The sequence below is a fragment of the Emydura macquarii genome, unplaced genomic scaffold (genome assembly GCF_026122565.2).
Source record: "Emydura macquarii macquarii isolate MOO-44397 ecotype Brisbane River unplaced genomic scaffold, CSIRO-AGI_Emac_v2 contig_3451, whole genome shotgun sequence".
NCBI lineage: Eukaryota > Metazoa > Chordata > Testudines > Chelidae > Emydura > Emydura macquarii.
In genome coordinates this window covers 1,684,966-1,701,062 of record NW_027133588.1, presented here as the reverse complement: position 1 = coordinate 1,701,062, position 16,097 = coordinate 1,684,966, and the positions used below count along the sequence as shown (strand labels likewise).

The window sequence follows — 16,097 nt, the reverse complement described above, 5'->3', positions numbered from 1 at the left end:
ACCTGGGCCTCACCATGCCTTGCACGTGGCTCACCTATGACAGCATAATGCCTGGGACACTGATGGCCGCTGGAGACAGTGAGATAGAGTGGCTGAGGCTGCTGAGATCTTTAAGTGTCCTCAGTGTTTGAACCTAGCAGGTAGAGCCCTGGACTGGGACCTAGGAGACCTGCGTTCTATTCCTACGTCTGCCACTAATTTACTGAGTGAAATTGGGTATATCACTTTCTGTGCCTGTGTTTCCCCTCCCGCTGCCCTTTGTTTGTCTTGTCTATTTCAATGGCAAGTGCTTAGGGGGAAGGAATGTCTCTTACTACATGCATGTACAGTGCCTAGCACAATGGAGCTCTGCTCTCGGTGGGGACTGCCGGGCAGTATTGTAACACAAATGACGATGCACAACCACAGAGTATTCCTGCAGTGATGGGGACTAGCCCCAAAGCCAGAGCAACCACACACAGGATTTTAGCTCCAGCCAACCCGCAGGCCTAACGCAATGCTGGTGACCTCAGAATCACTTCTGCACTACAGAAAGGCGACACCATAAACACAGCCTTATGAAAGCATTACTGAGGGAGCTGTACCAGAGGCAGTAGCTCCTTATAGAGGAGACAGCTTTTGTCTGTGCAGACACAAGCAAGTGTCTTGGTAATTGGCAATGATGGGGAAGGAAACGGACAGGACAGTTTAATGGGAGGGTTGTAAAATATTATATCCATTTAAAAGTTTCTCCCAGTGTGACAAGGCCTTTCTCAGTCAGGGCAGCACATAAAGCCAAAGGGATGGTAGCAGATGCGCTCATCATTGTGCCCCAGCCATGAAATCTACAAATAAGTCATATTTTTATAAAGAAGAAGAATCCTTCACGCACACACCCCTCCCACAAATATAGTATATTTGTTATCCCGTTGCTGGAGGACAGGGACTCATATAGCCTTTCACCCCAAAGGATCCCCAAACACTTTATAAATACAGGACTACAAGGATCACCCCTCCAAGGCCTGAATCACAGGTGCCTCTGCAACACAGTGTGCCCCTTAGCAGCAGGGCACAGTCGCTGTTAAACTGGCAATGGATCATGCATTTCAAGTCAATGGGAGCGCTGTCCTTGACTTCACTAGGAGCAGGAGCAGACCACCCAAGCATACATCAGAACTGCACCGCAGGAGAGGATGTGCAGGAATGCAATGGAAACAGCAGGAGAAGTTTTAGGGAGGCAGAATGCAATGACTCGTGTCGGAATTTCACAAGGACACTGGGACTAATACCCCAGTGCTTGTGATATTGATGTTTTAATGAGAAATGGTCATCTGAGGGCTTTACCTCTCAGCTGGCAAGTTCCCTTTCTCCTCACCCCACTACCTCCCATACATTGTCCTGAGCTAATTAATTACTGGAGCACAGTTCAGGCAGTCACTCGGACAATCTCATTTCCATTAAATGTTAAGGGATAACCCCTTGAAACTAAAGGCAGGTTGAACCAAACCTAGATCCATGAATCTACAGAGCCATGAATTTCAGGGCAGTTCAAAATGCAAACCCAGATCCAGTTCTGAATTTCACAAGCAGTGCCTGGACTTTTAATGGGGCCCAAACCAAAGTGTCAGATCCAAAGACACTCTGAAGGCTTTAGGGGTTTTGAGAACTAGATCCACGGTTTGCGGCTTAGGCCCATCTGCTTTAAATGAGAGTTGTACTCTCTGCTTCGATTCCAATGCAACCCTGCCTGCGATGAGCAGCTCCTCCTGTGAACCGGTGAGGAAAAAGAGTCAGAGCAGGACTGAGCTTAGACCAGTTGGGCCTGATTCTGACCCCACACAAGCATACCTCAGGAGTGACTCTGTAGGACTGCAGACCCGCCCCCCCCCCCAGCCCAGGGGGGACTGACACCACATCCTGAGCCTGGATCAGGACCTTCTTCTCAGGACTGAGTTTATTATTCAAACACAAAACTCACAAACAAAGCTATTCTCCTAGCCAAAGCAGGCTATGGGGCCTTTGCATCTCTGCCCCTGCTCCAGGGTCTGCCAGAGGAACCCACTTGTCTCCTGCAGATTTATTCCATCTGAGCTCTCCCCTTGATAGGGATCACTTGACCCCATCCCAAGTGATCGGATAATCAAACAGGGATGCCTGGCACCAAGTCTCTTGGCCCTTAAAGGAGCAGAGGACCCAGTTACAGATGCCACTGCAGTCACTGGAGTTAGGCCCAGGCCTTCAATGGAGTTAGACACCTGAATGCCTCTGAGGACTGGGGCCTTACCCCACAATAGAGTGACACCAGAGTCCTCCTGGCATCGGGATCCACACTGGATTCTACTAGCTTTCAGTCCTGTTTGGTAACAGGGCAGATAGATTCACACCACCTGCAGAGAGCTTTCCCTTCCATGACCCAACCCAACCTGAAGTGAGAAAGGCCCCGACTGCTGTCTGGCCCAGCTCGGCCTGGTTCCAGCTCAGCAGGAGTGGGGATGTGAAGAGCAGATGCCTGCCTGTCTCCAAGAGTCGGCTCGCAGATTGGAGGCATCTCTGCCACTCCGCCCCCTCTCACAAACATCTGGGCTACATATGGTCGGCCGCAGCTGAGGAGGCTGGCAGTGACTAGCTGAAGGTGTCCTTTGCTATTGATGCTAACATGCCAGCTTGGTCTGCTTCCTTCCCTTCCTGCTGTCTAGTAAATCTCCTCCATCCCTCTAAAGCATCAGCTAACACTGGCCACTGCCTGGCAGCGGGATATCAGGGCAGTGATCTGGCCTCTCAAAAGCTCGTCCTTCCTCACTCGTCTTTCCTTCACCAGGCCTGATGCTTCTCCATTCCACCCTCCTCCTCCCCTCTCATAGTCCCATGATCTCCTTCACCCCCAGAACATGGCCACGCCCCAGTGTCACCTTTCCCCTCTCGTTCTCCCTGCGCTACATCTTTGTCACTGCGAACCACTCACTTCTTGTTATTATTGGGGAAGAACTCGGGCCTCAGTACTGGGACCCAGAGTCCAACTGTTAGGGGCTACTTTGTGAAGTCAGGTCTGGATCAGGGATTGGGTGCTCTGAGGTGCTTGAATCTGGGGGCCTGCTTCAGGTCCATCTCTAGTGAGTAACATTTTGCCTTGCCTTACTTCAGCTAAATGGAAACTCAACTCCTTCCCCTCCATTCCCTTAGCCCTGATATCAGCAAAGGGTCAGTAGCTCTTCTCTGGAAAGGGAGAGTTTGGGAGAGAAAGAGGAAAAAACAGAGAAATGATTCTTCTTCTTCCTCTTCCTCTAGATGTACGTGAGGCCAGCACTGATGGGAAATGATGGGGGTGGGAGTGTAAGACAAGAGGATGGCAGGAATACCCATACTGTATTATTACAGTGCTGATCTCTATCAAGAACCATGCAATTCTGCATCAAGGCTAACCATGCTGCAGTTCATCCAAAAACTATGAAGCCCAGTCATGTGTTTCTGATGTGGGGGTCAGATATAAGACTGGGGGGCCCTCTGACAAATGTGGTGGCCTGGATCAACTAATCCATTCAATACCCCACTTCAATCTGCCACTGTGCCACAGACACACTAATGAATTCACTCAGCATGTCTCCTTGGTATCTCTCACAGCCAATCACATGCCAGTCCGATAAAAGGAGCTTGTTTAATCATTCCACTCCATAGGTCCAATCTAGATAAGAATCAAGCACTCACTGAGACCCCAGTTGCTTCCTGAGCCACTTATTGCAATGGTATTAAAAATAAAGAGGCCTTTGAAGTTCACACATTTTAAACATGCCTTATAATAGGGAATGCAAAATCAAAGGGCAAGCTCAGCACAGCTCTGACTAGCATTTCTGAATTTGGATGTCACGTTTCTTTCCTTTTGGCCACCTGGGAGTCCAATGTCAGTAGTGCTTTAACAGTCAGAGGAACTTCTTTACTAATATTTAAGCAAATGTTTAATGCATAGAGAATGCAGGTGGCATTTCTGATTGTCATACCAATGTCAAAGCAGGCTGGGGACTGGTTTACAATCTCTGACATTGGTTGCTTCCCTTCCAAACCCCCAGAGTCACAGAAGCTGACACTTCCCAGCAATCCTGAACTGTATTTGCACATGCTGTACAGTGCCCACACCATAAATCAGCATAGCAGCGCTGACCTCAGTGGAGCCTTACCTATCTGCACAGCTGAGGATCTGGCCCTCATTTCTTTTGTTCAGTGGAGCAAATAGCTTATTTTGTGATCTATTAAGCCCGTGGTTGATTAATTTTGCCTGCGAAGGGTGGGGCTAAACTATTGGATTTGCAGATATGTTAAGGCCTGTAGTTGTAATTTTGGTCAAAAGACCTTATGGCCTGATCCAAAGCCCCATTGGCAGGTTCTTTATTAATCGGGATGTAAATCAAATCAAAATAAATTCATATCACAAGCAATTTCAAAACTCAGCAGTGGACAGCATTAGTGTAGCCACTATTCTTTCTTTGTCCAGTGCAAGTCACAACAGTGTGACGTTTACATTCCAACCTCACAAGCTGAGGCTGGCAAGTCAGGGTGCAACATCCCCAGGTCAAGGGAGAAAGCACCAGTATGTAGTGATGCAATGTCACACATCACAACAAGTTATTCTGGGGCCCTTTGACCTCCTGAAAGGATGTGAAATCATTCCAACTGAACCGGGACAATCCTGGGGGTGTTGGGATGGCCGGCAGCTCTTGCTGGGCTGTTGCTCTTTTATTCCCAAATATCCTCCTTGGACACCCCCGAGAGATCAGCCTCTTTCCCTTTCTCCTTCTCAAGTCTCACACCCCTTCTTGCAGCATGTGCACTTAGGATACCCATCAATGCTGGCATCTTGCCTTAGTCTCTACTTCTAACAGAGCATGCCAGCAGATTGCTATCACCTCATATATTGGCAACGTCCATAGCCTCCCAAGTCACTAGGCTTTTGTCTAGAGCTGGATTCTTTGACCTGATGAAGCACTTTATCTCGGCTATGGGTACAAAACTGTCCATCATGAGGCCACTGCTCCATTATGATCTGGGTAAAACCAGCAGCAAATTGTTAGCAGTTAATATTTAGGGTAAGGGAAACTTAGTAAATTGAAGGGGAGGGATGGTCCGCTCCAGGCTCCTGTACATAAGAATTTCACTTTCCTTCCTCAGTGTGCTGTTCCAAACAGCCCTGTTTGGTCCTGAAGATTGTTACCCACTGGTCTACCCCTGTAGGCTGCACAATCTTCATTCCCAGATGCCCCTTTTATAAACCAAACCACAATCAGGTAGTCCACTCCCATAGTTCTCCTGAAGGCATTCCCAGGGGGAGCAGAAGGAGAAACTGCTGTGCCTTCTCTCAAACATATATACTCAGATACTCAGGTCATAAAAATCAGCCTTCTTCCATCAACACAAATGGATGGCTATGTGCTAATGGGAATAGCCCAGACCACTGAGAAGTCCCACAGACTAGGTGGTCAGGACTTCCCACGGCAGCTGCATTCCACTGGAATCACAGAATACTCGGCCTAAAAGGTAACTTGTCCAGAGGCAGAGCTTCCTCGGCAACTGGTCTGTGAACCTAGAACAAGTCAGGATGACCATGCACCTCAGCAGCTAGAGAGCGTGATCCAAAACCCACCTTGCTCCAGCCTGCCCACAGCAACACTACAAAGCCATACACACTAAGCAAAGGCCAGTCCACAGAGACTGGAGAGAGAAAAAAACCTTTATGTGTATATTATAATTTTGGGATGTGCTCAGATACCAGGCTGATGGGACTGTTCTATTAAAACAGAGAGCTCTATTTTATATTTGCTTTTGGTCCCAGATGCTCTCTTCCAAGAAGAGCTTTCTGTACAGACGGAGTAAAACTGAAGTTGAATTGGAATGACATTCTCTAATCTAATTTAATCAAAGAGGGAAAATTGGAGCTTGTGGGAAGCTTTTGGTAGGGGGAGCCTCAGAAAAGTTTATCCAAGTTTTAGATGATAATCCAAACTTTCTGAAGTTCTTCCAAGCAAAGAGCTTGGCCCAATGCCCATTGGAGTCCACGGAGTCTTTCCATTGTCATCAACGGGCACTAGAACAGGCTACAAACCTTTAGAAATTCCTCCCTCTCAGTTACACAGAGACAGGTGTTCATACATTCCCAAGAGTGACTGTGCTGCTTTAGTTTGACTTGGTGATGGGAGAAGCTCATCATGTTCTCAGTGTCCGTCAGATGGGCACGGTCATTTCTCTGAACCATGGGCTGTGCTCCCTAAGAGAAAGGTGCCAGGAGACAGCATGGATGAAGGAAGGAATCCTTACTCACAAAATGGGTTGCAGGCTGTTTAACTCCTGTAGTTGGGCCACAGCAGGCCAGGGGGAGGACCAGTGGAAGCAGCTCACTGCCTCTGTCCAAGGTGGGGTGTAGTACTTGTGGATCTATACTCGGTGCACTTCCACTAGCCATGCCTCCAGTACAGCCATCTATCCCCGATGTACTGCTATGCACATCACCACCTGGGAAGCCACTTCCACAGCTTGCAGGGGACACTAACTGCCTTTGTGCAGGATCTGCGTGCTCTGATCCAGGGATGGTCAAATATACCGAGCCTCCAAGCCACATACAACAATCTTCAGATGTTCAAGAGTTGGGGCGTGCCTGCTGGGCCTCAGGACTTCAGCCCTGCAGTGGGGAGGTGAGGTTCAGGGCTTCTGCCTGCCGGGGCTTCAGCCCCATTCCTGCTGAAGCCCTGAGTCCCGGCAGATGCCTCCCACAAGGCAGAAGCCCTGAGACCCCATTCCCTTCAGGGCTGAAGCCCCGAGATCCCCCTCCCCACTGGGCAGAAGCATCTAGCCCCACCACCCTGCCGCAGGGCAGAAGTTCTGAGCTCCCCAGTCTGGTCTGGTAGGTGTGGGGTGGGCATGTAGGGGGCTCAGTGAGCTGCACTTTAACTATAAAAGAGCTGCACTTTGGCCACCCCTGCTCTGATCTATTAGCCCAACTAGGAAGCCAGCCTCTTCGGTGCAAACCCATTGGGCCCACTTTGAATAGGCACCTCATTTCTGTATTTTTAAATAAATATAACCATTCAGGTTTCCCATGGGAGAGGGGTCCACACAAGGGCTGTCAGACAGGTACCAGCCAGGAAAGAAACTTATCACAGTAGAAAAGCACTAGCCTGTTACTTTTAGGGCCCTTCTTCAGATCTTTCCATCTCCCAGATCCTAAAGTAGAAATCATAACTAAATCTCCCACCCTCTTCCGCCCCCTCCCCAGTTTCTATCCATTGTGACACCAGACCCAGCTTGTTTTCACTGCACTCCTAAAAGCCAGCAGAAATAGAATCAGATACTATCTCTTTAAACCCTATTCCTTTCACTGCCCAGGAAGGCACATGAATGAAAATGCAGAGCAACATATGGCACATCTGGAAGAGCAACAAAAAAAAAGTTTTCTCCTTTTCATTATGTTGCCCCAGACAAACACACGATGGGCTCAGGCTGCAGAGAGACCTAATTGTGCTGTAACTAGGTAACTGCCTTGGGATCCCACAGCTGGAGAGTAGCTCACCAGAGGGTGCTTCCAATATCTGATCAGCATCACACCCTGGAGGTCAATGAATGTGATTCAGCTAGGACATGGAGGAGAGGAGACAGATGTTGTGTGTGTTCCTATCCTACAATCTTAGCTGAGCTGGAGGGCCCTTTACAAGCCTGGAGTTCCTCATCTGCAGCCATCAGAATGGAGAGAATCTCTTAATAGTTGGGGGGTGAGCCTAAACTCATGCAGCTTCTATTTAGGGGGCCGATTACACGATGAATGCGGGAAAAGAGAACCATTGAACAAATACTAAGGCCCACTAGCCATAGATCCCCTGCAAGATGTCTCCAGAACACTCTGTTCCTGCATGTGACTATCTGACCTGTGTGTCCTGCAAAATGCAGCTTCTCTAACAACAGCATGGCCAAAGACTCTCTCAGGGTCCAGTTCCACTCCTCAGCAACTCAAAAGATCCAGCAAAAGGGAATGTCTAGGAAGCTATGCATCTGGAAATGCCAGGCCATCTGGAGAGAGCATGGGTGTGGGGTTCTGCTCCCAGATCCCTACCCAGATCAGAGTTCCTGCAGATAGATCCCTGTTGAAAGGTGTCCCATCCAATCCCAAAGCTCTCAGCCCAGGAATTACACTATATAAAGCCTTTAGGTCTTTAAGATGTAACTCCATAGCAGGGAAGAGGACAGGGGGGAATAACCCATTTTAAGTGCCTATTTCCCTCCATAACAAAGCAAAAGAGCTATGTACAATAGGCAACTCCCTCCGATCCTGTTCCCCCAGCACAAATCTACGGGTGAATTTTGGATTTGTCTGAATCATGGATTTTCTGTAATCTAATATGAATCCTTCATGCACACCACCTATGGAGACAGTTAACTGCTTTCAACTCAGTCTCTGGTGCATGAAAATTATCTGTCATTTTGCACCTGCCAAGATCTTTGTTCTGGTGGATTTATCCTGAGCAGACACCTGGGAATAATGTATCTCCCAATCCCACTGCACAGCTGATAATAGAGGAAGAGCCATTGTATCATTGTCTTGGTACCCTACTCCTGTACAGACTCCATGACTCTTGATCAAAATGAGGAAAGAACACAATTTCTCAACAGTGCCACGGTGAAGCCTCCTTTGCAATTTGGCCTTATGGGGCAAAGACAGAAGATGCTGTGTGGGTCAAAACAAGAGACGTGTGGATGGCTTCCCTTTGGATGGGTTTCCATAGGGGGAAGGATTGTCACCTGGTTAAGGCACTAGGCTAGGACTCAGGAGCTCTCCATTTAGTTCCTACCTCCCCATCAGGCACCCTCTACAATCCTGAGTAAGTCACTCAGATCCTCAGCTGTAAAATAGGAAATATAGTATTCCCATGCTGTGAGCTCCCTCGGGCAGGGCCTCTCTCGTGAGTGTACAATGCTTGGCACCAAGGGGTCACTGATCTCAGTAGGGGCTACCATCATAACACAGACGTTGCCTTTGGGTTCAGTCTGTGTGTTCACACACCCAAGTTTCACCTTTGAGTTTCAAAGTCAAATTCTAGCAAAACCACCTTGTTTTACTTGTTCCTGCATTGATACCATTCCAAATGGCAATCCAGCATGACCATCAGCTGGCCCACGTCACCTTGAAACTGGACCCAAAGCAAAAATGGGTTCGTGGGGGAGAGGAAAGAATGGCTTTTGCAGGGGGAAGGGGGTCAGCTGTGCGGGGAGGGAGGTTGGCCTGTTTCCCAGCTGCAGATCTCTCCAAACAGCTTCTCTGAGCTTTTGTGAGCAAGGACTGAGGTTAGCAAATGCATCAACATCAAACCCCAGGCTCCACTGGAGCGGTTGTGAGGTTGGCTGTGAAAATCCCACAGCATTGTAATCAGGGCCCCTTGCAGCAGGCTATCCCATGGCCACGCAGTGCTACTGGATCAGGATGCTGTGAATGCCAGGCTGTCACAGGACAAAAAATGATATTCCTCACTCCATGCCACAAGCCTGAAGCTGTGGATTTGCTTGGGGTGTCAGCTAGTCTGATGGGACATTCTGGCAACTCTCCCTACTCGCAGGCCTCTACGGATCCTAGGTAACTCCTGCCCATGCAGGGGAAAATTAAAATAATTAAAACCAGGCCTTTGGTGCTCTGCAGTTACCAGAGTCCCACAGGTATCCAGCCATACGCTGGTTAAGAAGGGGACGAGGGGACATCAGGATTAGGAAAGAAAGGAGATGCATGGGGCTTTAAAGAGTGCCAGCTCTCTCCACGGACCTAGCAACACTTGCCTGCTGCCTTTGGTTGTGCTGGCAGGAACCACAGACTAGGAGCCAATATCCCTTGGCTGTGTGTTTACACACACACCATCCTTTCACAAACCACCCCACTAGCAAGCAAACTGAGAAGTCCCCCCCCCCCCCCCCGCTGAAGACAACAAGGAGCTTTCAGTCTCCCTCTCTCCACATCTCCAAGTCCTCTGAGTGTTGTTGGCGGGCTCACACAAACACCCCCCTACCTCCACACACATACACACAAACACACCCCCCTACACACACACACACACAAACACACCCCCCTACCTCCCTACACACACATACACACAAACACACCCCCCTACCTCCCTACACACACATACACACACACCCCCCTACCTCCCACACACACACACACACACACACCCCCTACCTCCCTACACACACATACACACAAACACACACACACACACCCCTACCTCCCTACACACACGTACACACAAACACACCCCTACCTCCCTACACACACGTACACACAAACACACCCCCTCTCCCTGGCTCGGAGTCAGACGCCCAGGTGGCCCCACGCCCGGCCCGCCAGCCCCCCCGTGCCCAGACTCACCGGCGCGGTCCCGGCTGCCCCGCCAGTCTCTCCTGCTGGCGCGGGCACGGGGCACCGGCCGCCAGGAGCAGGTGCGCCCCGCCTGGCTCGGGCTGCGCGTTGAGGCGTCCGGGAGCGGGAGTCTCTGCTCAAGCGCCGGGCTGGAGGATCGCGGCGCCTCGGCTGGAAGGGACAGGGTCCGGCTGCCCCGGCAGTGCCCGCTCGGAGGCAGCGGGACCCGGGGCTGGGGCGAGCTCGCAGCGCCGCGCTCTGGCTCTCTCGGCGCGTCGCCCGCTCGCTCCCCTTCCTCCCCTGCGCTCAGCTGGCCGGGCGGGGCGGGAGACGCGCCCTACTGCTCCTGGCCGGCGGCCGCCTGGGCGAGCTCATCCCCTCCCCGAGCTGCAGGTGCCCGCCCGCCTGCGCCTGCCCGCTAGTCCGGGGGCCGGGGACCGCCCAGCCGCAGCCGATCTCGCCGGCGCTCCGCCGAACTGCGCCTCAGTCACGCGTCCCTCGGCGGGGCTCGCTGGGGCTCTCGCCGTCCCCGGCGTTACATCAGCGGCTGCCGCCCGGCAGGAGAGGGACGGCCCGGCCTCGGTGCGGCGCGCTCTCGCTCTCGCTGCTGCGCTCTCCGGGGCTCGGGGACAAATCCCTGCAGCACGCGGAGCCCGGCCGCTGTGACAAGGAGCCTGGCCAGCCTGGCTGGCAGGAGATCGCGCCCACCCACTTCCACTCAGCACCGGCCGGGGGGCCGCCTCCCCGCTCCTCCTTGCCACAGCTGGCCGCGGTGTGCTCCCCGCCCCGCCCCGCCGCGCTCTAGCGCCTGGGGCCGTCCGCCCCTGCAGGGAGTTCTCCGGGCTAGTCTCTAAGGGGTGGCCCGGAGTCACGGAACTTGGGGGGCTTCCGCATTTCCTCGCTTACTAGAATAGCCCAGCGGTAGCCCGAGTCAATGCACGTGGCCTTTCAGCTCTGGAGGCCCGGCTCTGAACTGGACTCGAGTCATCAGTGCCACGAGTTTGATGGTCTCAGCCGAGTCCTTATGGACAGTTGTGCCCAGCCCAAAACCAACAGGCGATGCTGGATGAACAGCAGCAATCGGTGCTTTGAGGAGGCTGGGAGCCGGACAGCAGAGGAGGGGCACATCAGAAATGAGGGTGCTGGGCAATCAGCAGGAAGCATGGGGAGAGAGAAGGCATGGGGGGTTCCACAGATCAGGACTGAGGAACACTGGCAATCTGGTGGGTTAAATAAATGGAAGACAGACTAGCTAGAGGGGAAGGGGGGCACAGCGGGTGAGAGCATAAAAGCTGCCTACCCATGTTATGCTTGGCTTTATCCACTGCAACCTGTCCCCTTACTGCCAGGAGCAGGAGGAAATGGACTAGATTCACCACATCTTAGTTTTAAAAAGACTTCCCTCCTCCCAGGCCCAAGCTCTTTCAGGAATCTAGGGTGAACTCCTGGCCTCATTGAACCCAATGGCACCCCCCCTCCACCCTCCCATCTATAGAGCCAGGAATTCATCCATAGCATTCATCCTTATATCTGGCTGGGCTTTGGCGCAGACCAAACCCGTGAAGGAGCAAGACACACAAAGGAACAGGGCAGGGAAGTTTTACAAGTGTAGAAGAACCACTTCTCCTGGTAACTCAGAATAACCATTCTCCTTATCTCTATGCAGCAACTTTCCTCTGAAGGACCCAAAAGCATCTTTCTGACACAGCGTTACCTCTCATTTGCGAGGCAACATTCCCTCTAGCATGTCAGCAGCCCCCACCTCCAGATTCCTGGGCTTTTAGAGGATGATTTTGTACATGTAACTTTTAGGTCAACGTTGGGCAGACGCAGCAGCATCCCTCAGTGCCAACCGCTCATCCGCAGCCCAGAAAGAGAGATGGGGAACATGATACAGCACAACACCAGAAATATTGGGGTCAGCCTAATGGTTTGCCACCCTCAGGCCCTGAGTTCAGTCCTAAACTGCCCAGCGCCTGTGAGGCTGGGGGAATAAGTTCCTCACACAACTCACTGGCACCCTGCCCCCTCTGGCTGATTTCTGTTGACAGGCTTTGAGAGGAACTGTGCCAGCCCCAGCTCATTTGGCTTCACAGCCACAGGGAGGCCACCCCTCTTTGTCCTACTGCAAAACAAACTCATGCCATGTCATAAGCATGCTGGTGCAACATCATTGTGTGGAATGCTGTAGCAGGCCGGTGCGCTGTGGAGAACTAGGTAAGTCACAGGGAGCTGGGACTGGAACTCTAATCTTGCTGCTCCAAAAGCACAGGCCTCTCACTTCAGCGAGACAGTTTTCCTTAGCTGTCACTAGTAGCGGGTCTCGTATCATTTCTACAGGCCCAACCACTAGAGGGCAACATAATGGCTCTCTTACAAACAAATACAGGGACAAAACACACTCACACAAAGTACACTGCAACGCAACATTATGGCTGCAATGTCACAAGATGACCAAATTGTGTGGTGTTCTGTTCCATGATATATTATCATCCCATAGGCTGGTCTTGCCCTGAGGAAAGGGGGAGAAGAAATGGGGTGGGTGGCAACCTCAGAAGTTCATTTTGACTTTTTTTTTTTTTTTTAAGGCAAACGAAAGACAGCACTAAGATAAACGGGCAACCTCCCCTTCCTTCCCCCCCCCCAAACATGCAGAATTTTTGCATGAAAATATCATAAAACACCTTTTCATCCCAAAAGTATCCTCACGCTTATTTTAGAAGAAGTCAGTTGCTTGATTATTTAGATAGAATTTGAGATCTGTTCACACATCAATGTTATCTCTATGTGTTTTTCCAAAACGAAATAATGTATTTCTCTAGGTTTATAAGATTCTCCACCTTTTCTGATGTACATAACTGAGAAAGACTATGGGAATATAACAGTGGCCCCAGGCAATATATTATCATTAATTATTATTGTTTGTATTACAGTAGCACCTGGAGTCTCTTTGTTCTAGGCACTTACCTTAGTAAGGGACAGTCTCTGTCCCAAAGAATTTATAGTCTAAGTAGCCAAGACAGCCATAGGTGGGAGAGGAAACAGATGCCATGACTTGCCCGTGTCTCACAGTTAGTGGCAGAGCCAGGACTAGAAGTCATGTCCCCTGAGCCCCCATCTATTCTCCCATTCATGGGATAGCACTGCTTTTCTCACCCTTCCCTCCTATCATCCCAAATATAGGGTGTCATCCAAAGCACACTGAAATCAATGGCTGTCTTTCTATTGACTTTAACAGGTTTGGATCAGGCCCATAATTATTCACATTCAGTCATCATTTGAGGTTCAGTTCCCTGGGAACACCCATCTGGTAAAATAATCCTAAAACACCTCAGACGTTGTCAATAGTTGTCTTTTACTTCCAACCCATCTTGTTGTTCCCACAAGCCTTCCCCAAGTCCAGTCCAGAAATCAACCATCTCCTGAATCTGATTTACTGTTTGGAGATGCGAAATTACCACTGGATCAATCTCACATGCCCCAGCAGCTGATTAAAGCACTAGTGGGTTCTAGGACAATGCTGTAAAATACGAGGAATTTGGGATAATATCATATACTTTTATGATCAATAATGAGGTATGCCAAGAAGACTGCAAGAATCAAGGGCCAGCTCTTCAGCAGGAGTAGTGAGAGCCTGACAGCTACAGTGGGTCATTATGGAGCGTCTTAATCCCAGACATACCTCCTTAGCCCCAGATGTGTCCTCTGTACTGGCTGCATGCATCACTGCAGGGGAAGGTGGGTGCATGGGAACTTCTTTGTCAGCACCATGCCATCAAGGGGCCCTAGAGATCCGCCTATGGTGAATCAGTTGGCTTGCGAGCCATTTTACACCAGCAAAGCAGCACAAACATGTGCTAATGTTTCCAAAGACATGTTCCCAAATCTCCTGCTTTTAGCTTCAGCTGATGGCCAAAGGAGTCAGGGAGGAAATCAGGCCCCTTACACATGTATAGCATTGCACAATTCCCTGAGTACTTTAGAGGGCATTTCTACACTCCCCTCTGAAGCATCAGAAGGAGGATCCTGGAGTTTATGGACTAATGATTTAGTTATGTTAATTTGATTTAGTTATGTTAATTTGTTAGTCTTTAAAGTGCTACAGAACTCTCGTTGTTTTTGCTGTATACAGACTAACACGGCTACCCCTCTGGAACTCTTCTTAATTATTTAGGGTATCTCAACTTCCAGACAATGCTGAATGCCCGCTAAGTGGTGCAGGTGCCATGGCTGGGTAAGGCTGGGGAGGTGGCTTCAGCCCGCAAAGGTTTGGAAGGCTCTGGACGGCCGGGAGCAGGACAGAACTGTGGCAGGCTGCAGTCTAGGGCAGGATCTCATTGCTGCAGTGTTCTTGTTATATAATGATTGAATCAAAGCCATTTCGTTGTCAGCTACAAGCTGCCTGTGGCAATACACCCACCCTCAAAATCTGTCTCAGCTTGGATTCCCCAATCAATAGGCACTAGACTTGTGCCCTCATGTTGACCTGATTCCTGAACAGGGAAACTGTTTTCAGCTTGCCTGTGTTCCAGTTAGGAGAGCTCAGCATTCCCACTGTTCCTTCGCCAGTGCAACCCAAACATGCAGCCTTGTGCTCCCTCTTTCCAGCGTGCTCAACCGCTGCCCAATTACCACCTCGCTCAGATCACTGCCTTGTGCCTTGTAACACTGTACTCCACCTACATCACTGCGGCAACAGGCTGAGGGGTCCCATGACGCTGCTTCGCTTGTGAATTGGTGCCAGCGTTGCAGTGTTCCCAAGTAGCTGTTACTTCCCCATTTGCCCTTCATTTCTGGAACAACTGTGCAAGTTATTGCAAACCCTTGTTCTCTCCCAGTTAATGAGAACATTTGAGCTAGCTTTCTGGCAGCACATTTGCCTTCCTCCCCTCCTATATGGGGGATGTCTCGTGAAGCGCTGTCTCTGGAGAGTCACTCACTCAGATGGCAGGGTGGAACAATCCCGCTCTGTATGAATTCTCACTCTCACTGCCTCCACTACTGTACCAGGTGCGGAGAAGGGATGCCAGGAATCCTTTCCTCGTGCAGAATCAATGGAGGCGACCTGTTCTGGGCAGGGGCAGGGGCAGGGTCCATTGATTTGTTGTGTGTCTGTCCAGCTCCTAGCACAATGGTGCTCTGTTCCTTGATTATGGTCTCTAAGGGTTACTGCAATACAAATAATAATAATAATAGTATCGCCAAGGGTGTGTGGGCTTCATATCCCATTGCTTTCTCCCTGCACACTGACTGGCAGTCCGAAAATGACACTGGGAGCAGAGCATGCAGTGCAGAGAGGACAGATGATCCAGTGGCTAGGACTTAAAATCCAGCTTAAAATTCCCTGCTCTGCCACAGACTTCCTGTGTGACCTTGGGAAAGTCATTTAGTTTCTCTATGCCACCGTTCCCCACCTGTACAATGGGGGTAATAGCTCTGCCCTGCCCCAAGGGTCCTGTGAGGTTAAATCCAATATAGATTTGGAAGATGCTCAGAGTTCATAGTGATGGGGACCAGATATGTACGGAAGATTGCACAGGAGCAGAAAATGGGGCCATGTGTTCATTCATGGATTTGTATCTCTCATTTTCCTTCCTCCCCACAGATTTTTTCAGCTCTGTCTCTCTTTAAATCCCAGTTCCTTTGTTATTAATTAGTTCTAGAGCTTGGCAAATAATTTATGGCAAATAATTCATTCAGTGTATTTCACCTCTTTTACTGCCCACAGATTCCTGAGTTTGTT

The 16,097-nt window shown here is 50.2% G+C and overlaps 1 protein-coding gene across 5 annotated transcripts in view; it reads right to left on the bottom strand.

Annotated features, from left to right (window-relative positions):
* Positions 1-11,177, bottom strand: part of LINGO1 (leucine rich repeat and Ig domain containing 1) — a 429,045-nt gene extending 417,868 nt beyond the window's left edge. For all 5 annotated transcript variants that reach the window (XR_010917381.1, XR_010917384.1, XR_010917382.1 and 2 more), the window contains exon 1: positions 10,364-11,177. The gene's annotated coding sequence lies outside the window, so the exon portion shown is untranslated. The remainder of the gene's footprint in view (positions 1-10,363) is intronic.
* Between the last annotated feature and the right edge of the window lie 4,920 nt (positions 11,178-16,097).